The 20,684-nt window shown below is 33.5% G+C and overlaps 1 protein-coding gene across 2 annotated transcripts in view; it reads left to right on the top strand.

The window, feature by feature from the left end:
- The first annotated feature begins 4,521 nt into the window (after positions 1–4,521).
- LOC105212386 (hypothetical protein) overlaps positions 4,522–20,684 on the top strand; it is a 34,896-nt gene continuing 18,733 nt past the window's right edge. The window contains exons 1-2 of one of the 2 annotated variants that reach the window (XM_011184325.2): positions 4,522–4,634; positions 5,477–5,764. The gene's annotated coding sequence lies outside the window, so the exon portion shown is untranslated. Of the gene's footprint in view, positions 4,673–5,476; positions 5,765–20,684 lie in introns of both variants that reach the window. The other variant, XM_011184324.2, reaches the window with a different exon arrangement.

Genomic DNA, 20,684 nt, shown 5'->3' with positions numbered 1-20,684 from the left:
CACGTATATAGAAGTGCTCTAACTCTCATTCTTCAGCCAATATCGCATGGCAAACCAAAAAATTTAATATCTCAAATCTTTAATCGTTTACTTTTCATTAATATAAGAAGTATTTTGCTATTTCTTTACACCTACATATATATTACTATGCTGGGTTGTTTTCATTTTGTGCTCACCAAGTTTCTCACAGCTCTCGTCTACCGACTAGTGATGCAAAGCAATAAAAGTATTAAACTTTTTCAATAAAATAATAAGAAATTTCTCTCTTTTTATATTTTTCACATACATTTTTCATATTTGTTACAAAATTACAAGTGGGCCAGTTTTTACGCATAATGCCATTGATTATTGGTTTCCAGTTGTTGGTTGTGGTTCGTTAGCCAACAGTTGCTCAGTGTTTTATTTGTTTTGCTGGTTTCGCGGTCAATTTCATACTAAGTAGTTCACAACAATAATAGCAATTTTTACTTTCGTATTTTATTAGTCGGACAAGTGCTTTGTATTGAAGACTACAAGTTGCGCATTTGTGTGGTTCGGTTCGAGTGTGTATGGAAGTAAGTCCATAATGTGAATTGTGTCAGTAATGTTTACTTCTTCAAGAGGTAAGCATTGATATTATTGATACTTTTCTTTTGTTTATTTTATTGTAATCGCACGTACTTACCTTACTATTTCGTACCTCATTATCAACTTACTGCAATTATTGGCACTGTGTAGTTGGACGACCGCTTGATGCACCAATAATGAAGTTAAACATTATTATTTTGTTCGGTTTCAATGCATAAACTTTATTGTTATAAAATATCTAATGATTGTCGTGGAATGGGTACACTTCTTTAACAAGCAGTAATAATAAGTAGCTGAATTTAATAGTTCTCACTTTAATTTGTATTATTTAGTTCAAAGAGACATTTGAATTCTTTTTGAATACATTATTATCAGAGAACTCGTGAAATACTACAATTAATTATAACGAAGAATATACCAATTATATCTGTGGTCCGAAGCCTGAACTGTCTTCCGAATTTATTGTTCAGATTAATAAAATAATTATTAATAATTATTGTGTGTGTCGAATCGATAGTGCGCCACCTCTCTCTCTCCTTCGCAGTTCGGCGCCAGTTGGAGATCCCAAGTGTAACCAGGTCGCTCTCCACCTGGTCCCTCCAACGGAGTGGAGGCCTTCCCCTTCCTCGGCTTCCTCCGGCGGGTACTGCATCGAACACTTTCAGGGCTGGAGTGTTTTCGTCCATTCGGACAACATGACCTAGCCAGCGTAGCCGCTGTATTTTTATTTGCTGAACTATGTCAATGTCGTCGTATAACTCGTACAGCTCATCGTTCCCTCGTCTGCGGTATTCGCCGTTGCCAATGCTCTGACCATAAATCTTGCGCAAAATTTTCCTCTCGAAAACTCCTAGTGTCGTCTCATCTGATGTTGACATCGTCCAAGCTTCTGCACCGTAAAGCAGGACGGGAATGATAAGCGACTTGTAGAGCTTGATTTTGGTTCGTCGAGAGAGGACTTTACTTTTCAATTGCCTACTCAGTCCAAAGTAGCACCTGTTAGCTAGAGTTATTCTGCGCTGGATTTCGAGGCTGACATTGTTCGTGTTGTTGATGCTGGTTCCCAGGTATACGAAATTATCTACGACCTCGAAGTTATGACTGTCAACAGTGACGTGGGAGCCAAGACACAAATGCGCCGACTGTTTGCTTGATGACCCATTCGCTTCGCCTCCTTATCCATGCGGGAAAAAGCAGAACAAACGGCGCGGTTGTTGCTTCCGATGATATCAATATCATCGGCGTACGCCAGGAGCCAGGATAATTATTATCGTTATAAAAAAAATTAATTTAAAACATTATACCTTTTTATTGTTTTCATGGTAAACATGATATTTATTAGTGTTCCGATCCACCTCTTTAGAGAGAAAGAGCTCTTTGGATAATGAAGTGCAATCAACAAGAACTGTACTAGAAGTGGGGTTGTTATATCTTATTGTATTTAACATTAGGTAGCATTCTTCATTTCTTGGAAATTATTTGATGAAGAAACATATTTTTACAAAATGACACTATAATCTTCAAACACTTTCTCAGATTCGTATTTCTGAAACATTTCATTGTTCCACCATACTGTCATTAATTTAAGAAGTTCTTCCACCACATGTGTGTAGTATTTTGATATGGCATCGCTTCGGTGAACACCCAGGCAAGCATCAATGTCACGTTACAGCCATTAACGCGTGTAATTGTGACTTCATCAACACGAAAGACATCTATCGCATGATGCGCGCAAATTCAAGTTCATTCCTCATGTATTTGGGCGCACTAATCATTTGGCTTCCTAATTATTTCTATTTCATGGCGTTACTAATTATTTACCATAGAGATTATATTCATTTGGAAGTGCGTTTCTTGATTTACTTTGACTAATTTAACGCGGTTAGCTGGGAAGGCCGAATGCTCGCATATTCAACCGTTCTATTAATTTGGAAAATATACATAGTTGTTGTACTTTAAAAAAATAATTATTATTAATAACATAAGGTTAGTTTTGAATTAGCTAGGATTTTTATCAATTATATGTTGTATGCGGTACAAGGAAAATCACATTTTTAGATAATTACATGGAATTGAATTCTAAAAGGCTTGCAAGCGAATTTGGATCTAACATTCCTTAAAATATAAGAGATTTTGGAAAACGCCTCAAATATGGTCAGTGCTTATGAAATTTTTTTCGAGAACAGATTAAGCGATGAACTAGTGTCGTTCACTGATCAGCTGAAAACAGATGTGCTACTGTTATTGACAGCAAGAAACAAGAGCTTCTAGAACTGCAAGTTAATGCTGCCATTACACATTTTTTCGCCGTGTATAAAATTGATGTACTGAGGTACTGAAAGTTGTCATGTTAAGAATTTAGTCTTACTCCTTATCTTGCAAAATGTACAATGCCAGTGATAAGCTTATTTTTTAAATGAAGATTTCACCAAAGTTTGACCAAGAAATGCGGCTGTATTTGAATTTTAGAACATTATTATGACCCAGTCACAAAGCCGTGTACATTTGCAATGTCATCATGCTTAAGTGACTATAAAGCACATCGGCTACAAAGCAACTGTGAGCAATTGGGTTTAGTTGCATTCCATGCTGTCGCCAATAGAGCGGTTACAAAAGGATACCTTAAGAGGAATGACTTGAATGAGATTAAAGCATTCTTGAAATTGAATGCAAAGAAATAAAACGCTAGAAAATACTATATACTCGTAAATTTATTGTCCGATTAACTGATAGAAGCTTAGCAACCTAGTTGCTACATCTATGTATATATTGAAAAGCCTTGGTAATTCCTCAATGGCTACACTTCGTACAATTTTGGTAAAATTCGTACAGATAGAGTTTGCTCTTATAAAATATTATATTTACTATATAATACATAAATATTAATGAATAGTTCGGAAAATTATTCTGTCATATTAGCCATAGTTGTAAGCCTGTCATCAATGCAACCTTGTACCTTGTAAACGGCTTTTAATAAATATATCAAATCCGTGTCATTTACTAGGCGTTCGTTCTCCAATGAACAAAGCAAACGGCTTTTCCAATAATGGTATGGTTGCTTGGAAGTTTCGATCACTCAAAAAATTCGATATCAATTATGATTTCTCGCACTTGAATTTTGCAATAGATACTAGGTTTGTTAATTTTCTTACCATGATCAGTCTGTTACATCTCATAAATTGTGTTCTATGAACCAGATTGGTTTTAAGTTCTTGTGGTTTGTGGAGATGATTGATTTTATTGAAGTATATTCTTCTTACTAAACTATTAGAAATATTTATAAAATTTTTGAATTATTTCCTTCTATATAAATAAAATGTTTAAAATTGTAATAAAGATACAAAGTCAGTTAACTCTTTTAGTATTTCTAAGACATTTTTTTTACATGAAACGTCAAGAGCTTTGCTTCAGAAACATGCATATGTGTTTATTCAACTGGAACAATGCGTGTCGGGCGAAACTTTCTAGTGACAAATTTTCCAAACGGCTGCATATGAAAACCCCCACAAAGAGACGGCAAAAAAGCAGCCGTGGCGAAACTAACAAAAAGTCCGACACACTTTGTCACTTCATTTTGGCCAGCAGCAGACAATGGCTAAGTGCTGGTGGCAAGTTGACAAATGCGGAATAATAAATAGAAACGACGATTTTGCACCAAAAAGCCACGCAACGGGCTTGAAAAATAAGAAAAATATGCGCGAGCCAACAACCAAGGCAGTGTAAGAGAGTATTAAGGCCAGTTGTTAAAAGAGAGGCTTCTGATGGAGGACGTATCTTTCAAGTTACTCTTAACTCAGTGCACAGCCATAAACATTGCGCTCTGAATGAGACGTAGAAATTGCGCTTAACTAATGAATCCACTCTTTCGTTTTGTTTACTATACGCATGCGTATGGATTGTCTTTAGCCACTCTTCTTAGCCAAGTCTGCGGCACTGAAGACAGTTTAAAGTGATCAGTTAACGAACTCGCTTGAGACACAACGGTCGCGTGTGCGGAAAACAAAGTGTTTACTGTAAATTCGTGTAACATAGAAGAAACTACACCGTTCGATTTGCCTTGAACTTCGGTTTGTTTTCATTTTTTGGCGCTTGGAACAAGTTCAGTGTTAGTTCAGTTGCTGCAACGGTGGCAACAAGCGAAAATCTAGTTGAAAACTTGTGTATGTTGTGTGCCACGGTGAGCAAGTGGCGCCTAAACTATTCGATCGCTCGAAAGTAATTGCTCTAATTTCCCTTTTAAACAGCTCCCGTGCCGGCGCTGTAGCTTCCGGCTTGCTTAGGTGCTACGTGCAACTTTGCCGAAATTGTAACAATTGAGTTTATTGCCTCTTGCGAATAATATCAATTTGTCTTTTGACTACTCATATCGTTCACACTCAAATTGACCTTCTAAACAAGTGGCCAAGTAATTAAATTACTTTTAAATTTCGCGAATCAAAACAAAAAGTGAACAATAAAAAATTTGCCCAAAAACCAGTGAATGAAACATTTTGAACCATTACACTGAAGACATTCTGAAATTTAAAGTAATAAAAAGGAAAACGGAATTTTATATTACGCGAAATAAATCAGTGTGCCAGCGAAATAAAAAAAATATTTATTAAAAATTTTTAGTTCGGTTTTAAGTTGCCCGCTTACACAAACGCAAGCGCTTATTTGATTTACTCTGCGAAAGTAAAACAACATTTTTGTGCGTGTCTTGTTCGCCTCTAGTGAAAGGAGTTAAATGCACTGGAAAACACTACAACAACAACACAACAACATTCAATTTGCTTACTGATGTGAAGCTGCATCCTTTGCCACTTGATAACTTGTTTTCTTTAGATTTTGTGGCAGACAAATGCAGTTGAAGCGCCAAGTGGACGCCTGAGCTGGATTGTATTAAATTTTTTCTCCTTACACTTTGCAGCTATTTTCACGTATTTATTTGTGTGCTTGTGTTTTTAAATGTGAAAAGGTAAAAAATACTAAGTGCTGTGAAGAAAAGATAAATACATACATACACAAAAACAAAAATGCATTTACTTGGATGGTGAAATCTTTCGCAAAGAGAGTTCGAAAGATAACCGCTTCTGATATTTCACTCCCTATCAATGTGTTTTACGAAGAAGCGTAATGAATTGTATTTTCAGCTGAAAGTACAAAGTTGTAAGGAATTCCGTAGGAGAAAGTGAAGCGCCTCCCAACATCCGTAGTGGTAAGTGAACGCAAGTTTTCAAAACAGTTTGACTGAATTCACTTTTAATTGAATGTGGTTTCGTAATATAACAATTTTAAATGTTATATAAGCTACTATATGAACCATTAAGAGCCGATTTCAAAATGTATCATTAGGTTCGGTGCGAATAGTTGTAAGAAGATTCTTTAAAAAATGCACTGTGAATATGTAAAAATGCCAAAAATACAAAAAATACCATTTCATTTACTTATTCAGCCTATGACACAGAGCAGAAATTAAACAACTTTGCTTTTAAAATTTACATGTGAAAAAAAACACAGAAAATTCATGGTGAATGTTTAATTTAATTGGGAATGTTTATTATCATTCGAAAGAACATAGTTTGGCATTTATTTTTTTTTTAGAATATCTCTTTCAAATATTGGCCGCGGCTACGTCTCAGATGATCTTGTAAATTTCGACTTGTAACTGGCGAATGACACGCGTGATGTTTTGCTCCAAGGCCTGGATCGAAGCGTGATTGTTCTTTAGACTCCCCACAGGTGTGATATCACACGATCTTGGTGGCGAATCAACCGACCCCAAAGGAAAAATTATTTGCTCACCGAAGTGTTCTCTCAATAATTCCATTGATTGATGCGATGTGTGGGAAGTGGCGCCGTCTTGTTGAAACCTAATGTCGCCGAGATCACGCGCTTCAAATTGGGACATCAAATATTCGGTTATCATGACGCGATAACAGTAGCCATTGACGGTTACGTTCTCACCGTCATCATTTTTGAAGAAATATGGACCGATGATTCCATCGGCCAACAAACCACACCAAATCTTGAATCTTACTGGTACAATACCCATCCGAGTGTTTTATAGTGTTATTAAAGTTTGGCTGTGTGTTCGTTTATGATTCGATTATGATGAGTGTAGGGTAATAGTATTTCAAATATTCTTTTACATATTCATTGCATTATTTAGACCACTTTAGTAATATAGATGGAAACACAACTTTAATTCAAATCCTTAAAATTCACAAATGCTAATACGAGTAACGAAAACTATAAACACTGTTGTGTGGTAACATTTTGCAAAGAATTAGTTTCATTAATAAATTCACTAAACAAATTTTCCCCACGTTACCGCAATTTCCAGTTTGAGCATTTGTGTGTGTATGGAAAATTTTGGCTAATTGAGAGATGTGCTCTACCAAAAATAAATAGTTTAAATAGCCCTCAATAATTTATCTCTACAAATTGCAAATTCTAAAATCTGTGTTAGTAGCTATTGTGCACATTTACTATATTTGAGTTTATAATACAGCTCATATGGTTCTCGCTATTCAAGGATAACTATAGGTGTAAATTCACATATCCAACAATCCAATAAATTCACAATCTTCAATTAATATGTGATTTTAGTTGAAGCATTAATTCGAAAAGACCTAAGCTCCAACTTGATACCAACTGATGTCAGCTTTTACACAGTTTTGGCTATATGTATATGTATGTAAGTAGACATTGTCTCCAGTTAACGCATTTATTTTATAGCTTTTGTCAATTGTCTTCAGTCACTAGCCCCGTTAACAGCAAGCATTAAACATTAACAGCTGTTTTCATAATAAAAAAAAAATATTTTCTTAATCCGCATTAATTTTCGCTGAACCAAATATGGTTAATTGAGCGTAATTTTCCCATTGAGCAATAAAAATAAGCCTACTACTTATATACATATGTATGTACATATAAAAATAGCAGGGTAAAATATAAAAAGGCGCTGTTTCTACTACACTTTAAGAAGGAAAACATTTACAAAAAATTATGTATTAACATACAAGTCCGTTCACAAAAATCTGGATCAGGATGACCCATCGAGATGAAATCGTCTTGATGAAACTGGACACACATATTTCTTACAGTGGAAGAGCTGCTACGAGTATTACTAACGTGCGAAAAAATAAAGTTTGTTTTACATGTAAAAAATATATATTTGCTACAGAAGACCTCTACATGGAGGGGCATATTCTGATGTATTTTTTAATTTGGGAAAGTAGCCGTGCCCTTTTTTTGAATATATATACAGTGGAACTTCCATAACTTGAATTTGTGAATTGACAATAGCGTTCAGGAATCAAATTTCATATAAATTTTCTTTCCATAACTCAAACTTCCTTAACTCGAAATTTTCCATAACTCGAAGTCTTGAATTGGCAAGAGGAGTCAAATTTCCTTCCATAAATCGAACTTTTCGACCAGGGCATAAAATAAAATTTAAAATTTGACTATCGAGGCAAAATTTTAAAAGAGACGAGTGGAGGTGAACAAAAATATGATATTACACTAATGGAATGCATAAATCATGTAACAAAGGCGTGGGACACAGATGTCAAAAGCCAAACACATGCACATAACACTTTATGCGAAGTATAAAAATATAACTGGATATAAATCCATATTTTATGTTTTAATGAAAATTCTATAACTCGAAGTCTTTCTAACTCGAAGTTTTTTTTTGAATTATTGTGATTCGAGTTAGGGAAGTCCCACTGTAATTCGCCAACTACTAAATCTATATAAACCGAACTTACTGGACACATCACCAGCAGGCCACCAAACACCACAAAAATGAGATAAATAACCTCGCCCACTCCCCATATAAAGGTTATGTTGAGAACTATTTAACATGCGCTAACTCGGAAACACTAAAGAACACGAAGACTTGTCGCCTGTGGCTATTTTGTTACCGAAAATATCTTTAAATCTCTCAGATATTTTATAGATATTCAGAGAAAAGTAAAATCAAAATTCGCTAAACCAAATATACCAAATATCGGATTGAAAGTGAATTTGCTTGAATTTCACTTGGAAGCGAATTCCATAACCTGCCTGAATATGTTTCTTTTATTAATGTGACTCCATGTCAAATTCATAATATCCCCTAGTTCCCATATAGCTAATATACGTTTTTAAATATCCGGTGGGCCATGCGTGTTCTCGTAATAAAATTGCGAGAGTATAAAATGTTCGGTAACACTCGAACCAGCTATTCAACAGACTGGTCGCTCTGGATGAGAACTATTGTCTACTATTAACATAAATTTAGTCTCCCAGAATATATTGTTTGTTTTCAAGTTCTGGAAAGGAAGAAATAAAAAAGTATATTAGTCTGTGATATATCATTTTGTATTCAAATATTAGTTACAGGTTTCTAAATATTTCCACATTTTTCATGAGCCTTAAGCATTTTCCACTTCCTTCCCTCTATAAAAAAAATAAATTTTAATTCAAATCTTCGTTTACTAAAACTATTAAAGAAATACGGACGATTTACTTATTTAAATCACTCTTTTTTAAATAGATGTATGTATTTATTGAGCTCTTCTTGCTTTACAAACAAAAAAGGGAGAAGAAAATGTGCAATATAAAACTCTATATGAAAAGCAAATTGACATTTCAGCAACTTATCATACAAAAGAAACAAAAAATTCCAACTCTTACATAATTTCCTTTACCAAATGTTTTTTTAATGAATCATTTGAAAAACTTTTGTCGCCATCACAAGCAGTTGCGTGTTAATTTCCAAACATCTTTTCATTCGCAACTTCTCAGCTTCTCCGAGCCGTATTCATTATCAACATAGCCACTACTTAAAACTTTTCAATAATAAACAAAGCCAAAGAAAAGACCCAGCAAGCCTTGAGTAATCTCTTAATCGCATCTGCTTTGATATTGACCACTTTGCTGCGCTAAGAAATTGAAAGCATTTCCATTGTTTTACGTTTTTATATAACCTTTTATGGTGACCACGCATTCGACCACCTTATGTTGATGACACTTTCTTTTATTCAAAAGTACTAAATTGCGTGGTTGAAACGAAAAAGTTAAAACGAAAAGTCATCACAAATTCAAAAAATAACAGCGTTAAACAAGTCACACGCACGGGAAGCAGACGCTTTTCGCACCAAGCTTTGATTGAGTTTACGCAGCAGCGAGATCTCCAGCTGTAGCATAAGCAATCCCACAATCCCAATTACATCAAATAACAACAAAAGCAAGGCTTCAACTTGTTGTGCATATATACATTCATACATACATATGTATATGCCCAGTTTCAGCTGTGTACAGCTCAGTGAAAAGTTTTCATTTCATATGCACAGAGTTGTTAATTATAAAGTCGTCACTGGTCGACAGAGTTTACAGCGAGAGATGTGAGTTCGAAAGTAATTAAATTAATTCTATGAATATTTTATGAATGTGTGATTGAGTTAAGTCTCCAGTTAGGATTCCTTTGAAAAAGAAATGACACTTGCTTTTTCTGAAAAAAATTTCCTATATATTGTGAGTTAATCACCCTTATTAAACTCAAGGGAAATGAAAGAAATTGTTTACCGTTTATATTGGTCATAACCACAAACTTTATGTTACAATTTTTATAGAACACTCAAATGTTTAAAGTTACCTCTTTGGCTCTATATGTATATATATATATCTTGAGTATAACTCTTTTCCGATAAGAAAATATTAAATATTACATAGATGCCACATGGTGAAAGTATTAGTTACTAAAAAAAAGTTGTTAATATTCGTAAATAGAAGACACTGTTAAGCCCTCCCAAAATTGCAAATTCGCCGCTGGAAGGTCTTTTAAAATTTATGATAATTCACATTTATTTGATAAGAAACATAAAGCTATATAGTACAGAAAATATATTGTAAATAATATACATAGCTTAAACCAACTTAAAAAATTTTTTGGAAACGTCTCTGCTTGCTATGCCATGAATCCGGAGTTATGATGACAAACGTAAACCAAAAATCGACCCGACTTTCCCGACTTTTGTACCCGAACCCACCACATACCGGGTATATATCCACATAAAAAAGCGCGGCACAAACATTGAGAATCTCATTATCTTAAGAACTTATAAGTGAAGCTAGCGTATTGAAACTATTCACTCAATATTAGCATGGGTTGAAATTCGGAAAAAGTAAATATGTTGATTTAGGTCTGCGATACGGTGGACACATCGAGGAATATTCGCAGGATACACCTTCTACACCAGTTGGTTATAAAATTATTAGATTATTTGCATACTGTAGTTTAAGTAAAAATCCATTTCTGCGTTAGCAATTTCAATCCATCTAGTATTCTAAAAGCACGTACACCGGTTTCATCAAGATAAACTTCATAATTCTGCAACAATGAAGTCCACTTATTTTCACCATCTCACACCGATAGAGATACACAATAAATCTTTGATTTAACTGAAATTGCTATTCTACAAACTTTTATGCATTCTGAACGAATATAAATGCTTTCATCCCAATACCGGAAAGTCTGCTGAGTAATGCAACAAATGAAAGTCATGAAGTGGAATGACAGCAAAAACAAATCACTCATCCTTCTCTCTATCACTTTAAAACTACAATAAGCTTTTGTATACATAAATATCCATACTCTTGGTTTTACCTCTTTAAATCGTTAAAACGAGGTATATTTGTGGTTGGGGATATATTTCTATATACTAGTATCTATAGTATGTACGTTTATGCCCATAATGTTGCGGTCAGAAACGAGTGTAAATTGATAAGTCATAAACTTGCTGTTTATAAGAGCAGTTTGAACCCTCGAACATATATCTCTAAAGTGATAAATTTTGCTAAAGAAAGTAGGAAATATTTTCATTCCATTTAATATAATAATATTTTTTTAATCAAAAATCCTCCATCTATCATCTAGAATACATGCATATTTCTAGAATTACCTCAAAACAACCCAGTGTTGAAGTCATCATTGAACCTCGCTAAACGACCGCTTTTATTTTTGGAATCGAGAGACCTATTTATGTCCCAATTACTTTCTTTATATTCAATTCTTTCTAAGTGTATCTAACATCATCATTGAAGATATAAATCAAAATACCTTATCATTAGATTTAGCCTTTCTGTGTTGTATATCTAAAATAATGTTTCATGTTTAGATAACCAATATGGTCCCTTTTCTGGATTCTTTTACCTCCTCGATCTTTCGTCACACGTTAATTCAACGAGGAGAATGCTAAAGAAAACATTCTGTAGTAAAACTACCCATTTGCATCCAAATAAATTATGCTGCAGTCTATTGGTAGAGAATTCAATAGTTCAATGAATTACCAGACTAACCTCGTACTCAGCAGAAAAGTAGCAAAGCCGGTAGCGCAGAGGTAGTCGCTTTAGGTGTTAAAATTTCAAGTGGAAATAATGTTTTTTATGGAAAAGACAAAATACTTGTTATGGACTGAGTGAAAACGGACGACACTATAGCCATATATGTTAGTATATGTATATATTTATGTGCAAGTGCAAGAGCATATCCCGTATTTCATTGACTGATATTTATAACTTTAACCGACTAACAATTTTGGGTTTAAAGACTCGACAACAAAAGGAACTTAGATGTATTTGCAATGATATTATTTCCTGTTTTCATTTCACTTTATGCTATTTATTAACTTTCGCAATGGGTTTTCAATATGGCACGCATTTTATTTATCAATTAAATAAAGGTTTACAAGCAATTCCTGCAAATGAGGAATTACTTGAGTAAAAGTCAAATTTAATGTATAATATGAGCATGGGTATGTAGCCATTACTTCCAGGTACATACATATGTACATAGTTAGGTACACATAGAATTCATAAAATATTTGCTCTGGTAAAATTACATTCCGATGTGACCAGAGTGGCGGTAGTTTTACACAGCTGGCAGTCGTTAAACTTCCTTGCTGCATTAAGCCATTAAAGAAATAAAGATTAAATGCGATTTTCCAAATGATTTGTTTGTATTTTGTGTAGCGAAATAACTGCTAAGCAATTAAAGTGACAATTTCAAGGGATAAGCATGTACCTTTGAATTGCTAGAGAATATATCACATATTTAAGGTATACGCGTATCACATAAAATTATAAAAAAAAAGTTATATTTATTAATTATTATCAATAGTAACTAGTGATAAGCGATATTTCACTAACTGTGATTTTTTCACAATAGCAATGGCAGTTCAGTAATTTGAGTTCGATCACAGTAGCTATAGAGAAGTTCAGTGCTTTGGTTCGATCACAGTACGCATAACAGTTTAGTAATTCTAATTTGATCACTGTAGCAATAGCAGTTCGAAAAGTAGCAATCACTGTGCAGTGATCACAGTAGCAATTTTAGTGGCGATTTCGATAATTTTGCATACGGTGATTACAAAATCAGTTAAATGTATCCAAAATTTATTAATTAATTAATTGTGATTACAAAAGCAGGTAAATTTTGGATATTGTTCAAATTAATAAAAATGTAATGTAAAAAATTCAAAAAAATTTGGAGTACAAATTCTCATAAATTCGTTTTTTGTTTGTTGCGATCACAATAGCAATATAAAATCACAGTGAAAAATAGCAATATCGCTCATCACTAATAGTAACTAGCTCCTAATTATGAAAAATATGCCATCTGACCTCCGATATACGAATAACGTAATTGCTTTAAAGCAAAGTCAATTACAAAACTAACATAATATTTTTAAATATTATTTTATTGTGCAATAAACTTACACTTTACCGTTTTCGCTATCACATGGGCATTGCGAGAAGCTTTAATTTGAGAATTTAAATTGTATATTAATGACATACGAATAGTAATCGAAGGGGTATACATATATGTATATGCATAACTGTGCGTGCATGTTTAATCTGCCTTTCTGACCGCAACAACCCAACAAACTTTCCACAGGAATTTAATCCCCTCCATTGTCTACTTATATATAAAACTTTGCAGATTTCGTATATCCCATATATATATATATATATATATATATATATATATATATATGTATATATGTATATATATATATTGCAATTTATTTTTTATACCTCCGAAATGGTATTTGATTGAGACAAAAGTACCACAAAATTTTAATATTTTAAAGATGACAAATCATCTGCAATATATTTTAATTTGATGCTAATTTTTTGATATAATTTTCTTTAACAACGTTGTAACGAAAACCGCTTATAACGAACAAACAAATTTGTTATTTTGAGTACCTTTAATAACGAACATCGGGGATTTGTAAGTACTCGGTTTAACGAACATCATGAAGAAGACATATGAAGAAAGGGAAAAAATCAAATAACTTCGAACCAGAATTAAACATATATGTAACATGAAAAAATTCAAAAGAAATGTGGAAATTAAAAATATGTTGAGTTTTATAAAAAAGCTTAAAATTATTGATCTGGACCTTAAAAAAACTTACTATCATTGAATTAAGAATGTGGAAACCTTTTCTGTAGAAAAACATTGTCCATATGTCCATTTGCAATTGGTTTTTAAAGGCCAAAATGTGTACCATCAATACATCCGATAACTAAAAATTTTTATAGTTATTTGCAGAGTGTACAGCTACTGGCGTACGCGATGATATTGATATCAACACCCGCGCCGTTATTTCTGCTTTTTCCCGCCTGCATAAGGAAGCGAAGCGAATGGGTCTGGTGGTGAACGAGGACAAGACGAAATATCTTCTGTCATCAAATAAACAGTCAGCGCATTCGCGTCTTGACTCCCACGTCATTGATGACAGTCATAATTTTGAAGTTGTGGATAATTTCGTTTACCTGGGGACCAGCATTAACAGCAATAACAATGTCAGCCTTTGGAAATCCAACGCAGAATCACTCTTGCCAACAGGTGCTACTTTGGACTGAGTAGGCAATTGAAAAGTAAAGTCCTCAAAAATTAAACTCTACAAGTCTCTCATCATTTCCGTCCCACTTTATGGTGCAGAAGCGTTGACGATGTCAACATCGGATGAGGCCACTCTAGGAGTTTTCGAGCGACAAGTTTTGCGAAAGATTTATGGTACGGTTGAACATTGGCAATAGCGAATTCCGTTGAATGAGTGGCGTGCTCTGGTGGATTCGTCTATAATCGCCAAAGCGGTTCCTCCGCCAAATATACATATATATAGACTCCATTTTATTGACAATTATTATTATAGACTTCTATCAAATATGTTTGTCTCATACAAAAATTCCTTAAACTCGCCTTTATTAATATTTCAATTTTAAGAGGTTAAGAAGGAAAATAACCTCATAGGTGTGTTAAGAAACGCTGAATTTAAGTTGTCGAAGTTCTAAGTACACAATTTATACTTTGTATCCATCCGATTATGAGCTTTCAAACGGTGCAGTGAAATTTTAAATCATACGGCTAAATTTTACTGCAAACAAGGTCGTAATAAACAGCAATAAAGTCGTGTTTTCAGCACTATTAAGGGACAATTTTCATCCATGTTGGTGAGTAATATTTGTGCAAACTTGAGCTTGTGGCACAAAGGACTCAAAGATTTCCACCTTATTGGTGTATATAATATTTGATCAAGCTTTTAAATAAGAACATCTAAAGAAATAGAAGTTAAGACTAACAAACATTGAGGTATGGCAAGTTCCTATTAAACTTTTATAACAATTTTAAAAGCGTTCATAAGAACTTAGCTAGTTTTGATGGAGACACAAAAAACATGACATAACAGTCGGCTTGTTAATACAGTGGAACTTCCATAAGTCGAAGATCTCCATAACTCGAACTTTTGAATTGGCAATAGAAGTCAAATTTCATACAAATTTCCTTCCATAAATCGAACTTTTCAACTAGGGCATAATACAAAATTTAAAATTTTACTATCAAGGAACAATTTTAAAGTAGTCCCCATATTCGTATGTAGGCAAACAAAAAAATATGATATTACACTTATAGATTTCATAAATCGTGTAACAAAGGCATGAGCTACAGACGTCAAGAGCCAAACAATAGTAAAATGCAACAAACAAAATTACAGAATACACGTTTTAATGTAAATATTTAACCCTGGACGGTCATCCTTTGTTTTTTGTACATTAACGTCATCCTTCGTCAATATGAAATAATTAACGCGTTTTATTTTTTTTTATTTATTTATTTCATTATTAATAAATACAAGTCAAAAATAAAAAGGAAAACTTATATTCTTTTAACTTAAAACACGATCAACACGAACAATTAAAAACATATTTACAGTGAAAATAAAATAGTTCGTAGTCATTTTGACGAAGGATGACCGTCTAGGGTTTAAACTTTTTGCGAAGTAAATAACTAAAACTGTGGGTAAATCTATATTTTACAGCTTTTTGTAAAATTTATGCTTTAATGAGAGAGAGTTAGAGAAGTTCCATTGTATTTCTTTGTGAGTTCTTTGTACCTATTAATTGGACGCATCTCTATAACTCACACAATTACTTGTTCGATTAGTGGCTAGTACTAGTAGAAGAAGTTTAGAAAGTTCTAGTTGGCGCACTACGATATAGTATATTCTGAAAGCCTAAGATTACTAAAGTCGTAGCTTCGAGTGTAAATACTAATGCATCAACAAATATGTGCTATTAATTTCATCTTCTTGTCTGGTGAGTGCTGTTTGCTCTTATGGCCTTTCGCTAAGATAAACCGCTTCATTGCATTGCGGTTTTAATGCGGTAAATATTCAATGAGGTTTGTTTGCTTAGTGTACATTGATTTCTACATAGTACACAAGAATGTTTAATTAGAAGTTATTGACGATGACAGTGAGCATATACTTAATTGGCGTTTACGCTTCGGCTATTATTGGCTGATGGATGATGAGTTGCAAGTACAGTAGGAGGTTGGCTTTCAAAGAAGCAAACGATCTTTTAATTACACCAACAACTGCTTGCTGTTATTAATTGTAAACGGGTTGACACTTTTTATCGCCTTCGATAAGATCAAATATTCTCTTTTGCTCCCTAAAGTAACCAAATAAGTATTCTCTCGTTGTTTACATTTTATTACTGATTTTATTTAAAATGTATATTACCTATTTTAAATATTCAAAGTCCTTATTTTCATTTCATCATCAATTTTCAAACCCCCAATTTCCTCATTTTATTTCTGGAATAAATGGGCTTCGTAAAGTATTTAATCTTGGAGTGAGTTTTGATTCTAAATTTTTAATTCGAGACCTTTTCATCAATGGTATTGTAAAATTATACATTGATGGCAAAATTCAAAATTTAAAGATCCATAAAGGATGTTCATCTGCCTTTTTACGAGAACCATAAAATCTGAATTGTGCATATTCAAAAAAACTGTTCATTTTGCGCTCCACTAATTTTCCGATTTCTAAGATATCCAGATCATAATCAAAAAATATGTTTAAGTCCTTTCTATATGCGATGTTTAACTAATTTACTGAATTTCATCTTTTTTATTATAAGTAATCCATAAAAAAATTAAGTGAAAAAGTTAATGACTCAACAGTATACAGTGGTAATCGGCCACAATTCATAAAACAAATATTTAATGCCAAGAGGGCTATTAATTTCACACGCACACTTGAAGCAATACATAGTGACTGCCTGAATTTTTTGATAGTTACCAAACTATTTAGTAGTAATAATAAAAAAGTTGATTATCTATAATCGAACCGGCAAATGACAGTGAACAAAATCCCCAGTAACCATTTCGAGCATTTATGGCTTATAAGTGAAAGTTGTTAACGAAGTTGTTGTACAACAATGTGCAGTGTTTGGATTTCTCGCGCTAGTGTTTTCTTTGCATGGCGCGTGGCTCTCTTCAGTTGAGCGCTTGGCAAAGTTTAGCATGGAAACTTAATTGTTTCGACTTAAGTGAGAAGCATCGGATTTGCCGGTAAATGCTCACAAGCGCGCCGATAACTTGTGTAGGCAAGTTTCAGGGAAATTTGGACTTGTGTAAGTGCAGAGCGATTACTTTAGAGCGCTTGAATAAATTGGCCACTCTTAGTTGACATCGAAAGAGAACTCGCACAATTTAATTCAGTTTTTAAACCAACTTATTAACATTATTAAATTGTTTTTGAAAAACACATATTACTTACTAACATATAGAAAATTTATTTATCTAGAATTAGCATACACATAGTTGTTGTTCCGTGATGCTTGCTTTATTCTAATTCTGTAGACATTAAAGTAGTTTGCATTAAATACCGTGTCCAAGTGTGAAAATCCGAATGATTTATTTGTGAATATATATTCGCTTAAGCTAGCTTTATTTTTTCACGGAATTAAGAAGAACACTAAGCTTTTTAATCGCATCAAAGCAATCTCGTTCATTCAGCATTTTCTGCAAGACACTCAGCTCAGTATCGACATCGGTGTTAATCCCGGTATTATGCCATCTTTCTTCTGCTCGTTTTTCTTTATTAAATGGCGGTCATTAATGCGTTAGCTAAATAAGTGAGAATTTATTAAATTACAATGCACAATGACAGTTTTACGTTTTTCACATAATTTTTTTCTCTGACCTTAAACTTGATTTCCTTTTTGTATCATGCGGTTCATGGCCATCGAGTGACTGTTACTGTTTTTGTCTCTTCATTGTCTTCTTCGCCATAGTTAAAGCACGAGTGTACGCACATAAGTCGCTTATAGTATTATTATTGCCTGGTGTGTGTTGTGCTGTGTTTTTCTTCGCCGTAGAATGAATTTGTTTTTATTGCATTTAGCGCCGCAAAGCAATAGAATTGATGGATATTAAATATAGACATCGTAATTGCTCACAACAAAATATGCTTGGTTTCGAGTTTGGGCTTACTTACTGTATATATGTATATATGTATATATGTATATATGTATATATGTATATATGTATATATGTATATATGTATATATGTATATATATATATACATATCTTCTTAGCGGTTATTAGCAGTGTTATTTGGATTAGAGCATTCAATATGTGAAAAAAAAAATTAGGAATTGTAGTAAAAAATAGTTTTCCAGTTTTTTGAAAATAATTGTCGTTCTTATTAAAATTTTTGCCTTTGTTTTAGTCAACCCAGTCAATGACCGACCGCAAAGAAAATTATTCTTCCGAAAATAACTACTTTCTTTACCAAAGACATTACACGCGTGTGATTTTGTCAAGTCCATTATTCAAGTTTTGTGCAAAGAAAATATACAAGAATAATGGATTGCAAAGATTGAGACACACAATGTCATGAGTGAAAGAATGGGGAAAAGGCAACAAGTCCACTTATCACATTGTATTCGTCTCTATTACAATTATTCCTGCCATGTGATAGCTTTGCTCCTTGCGAATTCTTGCGACAATTGAGCTAAGCAGTGGAGTAGTAGTAGACGACTAGTTGGAGGTGTCATTAATAACCACACTCTTGTTCATGCGATGTCTTTTTACCAAACGATGATATTATTGTGGCTTTTCTTTGGTTGGCTAAATACTACGTACTATTAAAGTGAAATAAAGTAATAGAATTTTTTTAAAGATATCTCAATCAATTCTTTCGACCACATTTCAATGTGATGATGTATGATGTGAAGTAAAATTAGTCGGCTAGAATGGCCACGTGAATAGAAAGAAAGCGAAATGTTAAGCAAAAAATGTTAATCGCTTACAGTATAATGTTTGAAATCATTATGACTTAGAATTTAAGATTTAACTACTTAGTACCGAAGAATTATGAGTGTATGGACCGGAAGGTTCGGATATATTTCGAAGAAATTCTCAACATCCTACAAAACATTCTCACCCAACTTCATTGAGATATTTATCTGAACAACTGTCCAATTTATTCAGAAAAATGTCGATTAAAACGACGGAGAATATTTGGTATACGAATGTTAGAAAAGTCATGAGCCGATTTCAACCTCTATAATATATGCAAAGTCGTTAGAAAATCGAAACTAATCAAGTGCAATATGTAAAATTGGTATTAATTATATATTTATAACTAACAACCGTACAGCAAATGGTAGTATCTTTGCCCACTTATTTCTGCAACTATTAAGAGAAACAAAGTAATTGGTATACTTTCATATCCATTGATTATATATTGCGCTGATGGACAGTCAGGCAAGCTTGCGACTCTTCAATAATAAGTGTATGAGTAAATCAAAGCGCGAATTGGTGCAGAACCACATTCTAAACAATTCTAATACCAATTTCGCCGCTCGTACCGTAATGAACAATTCCCGTTGTGTATAAACTAAAAACCGAGCCGGTTGTTAGCGTGCCGCTATTCGCCTGTTGCAAGGTGTTTGAAGATGACAATGACCCGAATATACGGTTAAACGCCAGTAGAAAATTATGTAATGTCCGCTTTTTACATCAAAAACAGTTTATATTATTATTTTATTTTTTTTTTTTTATTGTGAAGAAAGTAAAAAAATGCGCTTCATTGACTCATTAACCAAACTAAACGTGGTCTATTGTCATATGTAGATTTGAATGTGTGAGTATTATGTCTTAACCAGCGTTGCAACTAATTTTGAGGTAAACCGGTTAAGTGCTCAAAAACTGGATGACAAATGGTTACGGAACTCTAAAGGGCAGTTTAAAATTGTTAAGCGACAAAAGACTGTAATTTTTTAGTAGACAAAGCGGACAAAGGAATAACGGACGCATAAAGTCCAGAGAATGATAAAGTAACAAAGCGCACATATACACAAACACAGCCCTAGATCTTATTAGAGGAATAATGTAATAAGATTATTATATAATATGCACCCTATAGTATGTATTGTGTACAAGCACAAATATCTATAGTTTTTGCTGAACTGCTACTTGTGTGGTCAGCGGCTTTATGCGTTCTTTATTACATTTACATGCTGCCTTTCTGCATACTTTCTTATGTTGCCTAATTTTAGTTTGCTATCTACTCTCAAGCTAAATCTACTTAGCATATGTACTGCGCCATATGTTCCTCTTTAGATATTTCGCTTTAATTAATTTACGAGCATAGGTCCATACGTCGCTTTTAGACGCCAGAGCGATTAACTAGGCTAATGTGTTTATGCCGGTCGTGTCTCTTTTTCCAACCATTATTTGCTTTGCATCTTTACATTACATCAATGAACATAACTCATA

Source organism: Zeugodacus cucurbitae, chromosome 2, assembly GCF_028554725.1.
Source record: "Zeugodacus cucurbitae isolate PBARC_wt_2022May chromosome 2, idZeuCucr1.2, whole genome shotgun sequence".
NCBI classification, from domain to species: Eukaryota; Metazoa; Arthropoda; class Insecta; order Diptera; family Tephritidae; genus Zeugodacus; species Zeugodacus cucurbitae.
Note: the sequence above shows the minus strand (reverse complement) of the source record. Positions and strands in the feature narration are given on the sequence as shown.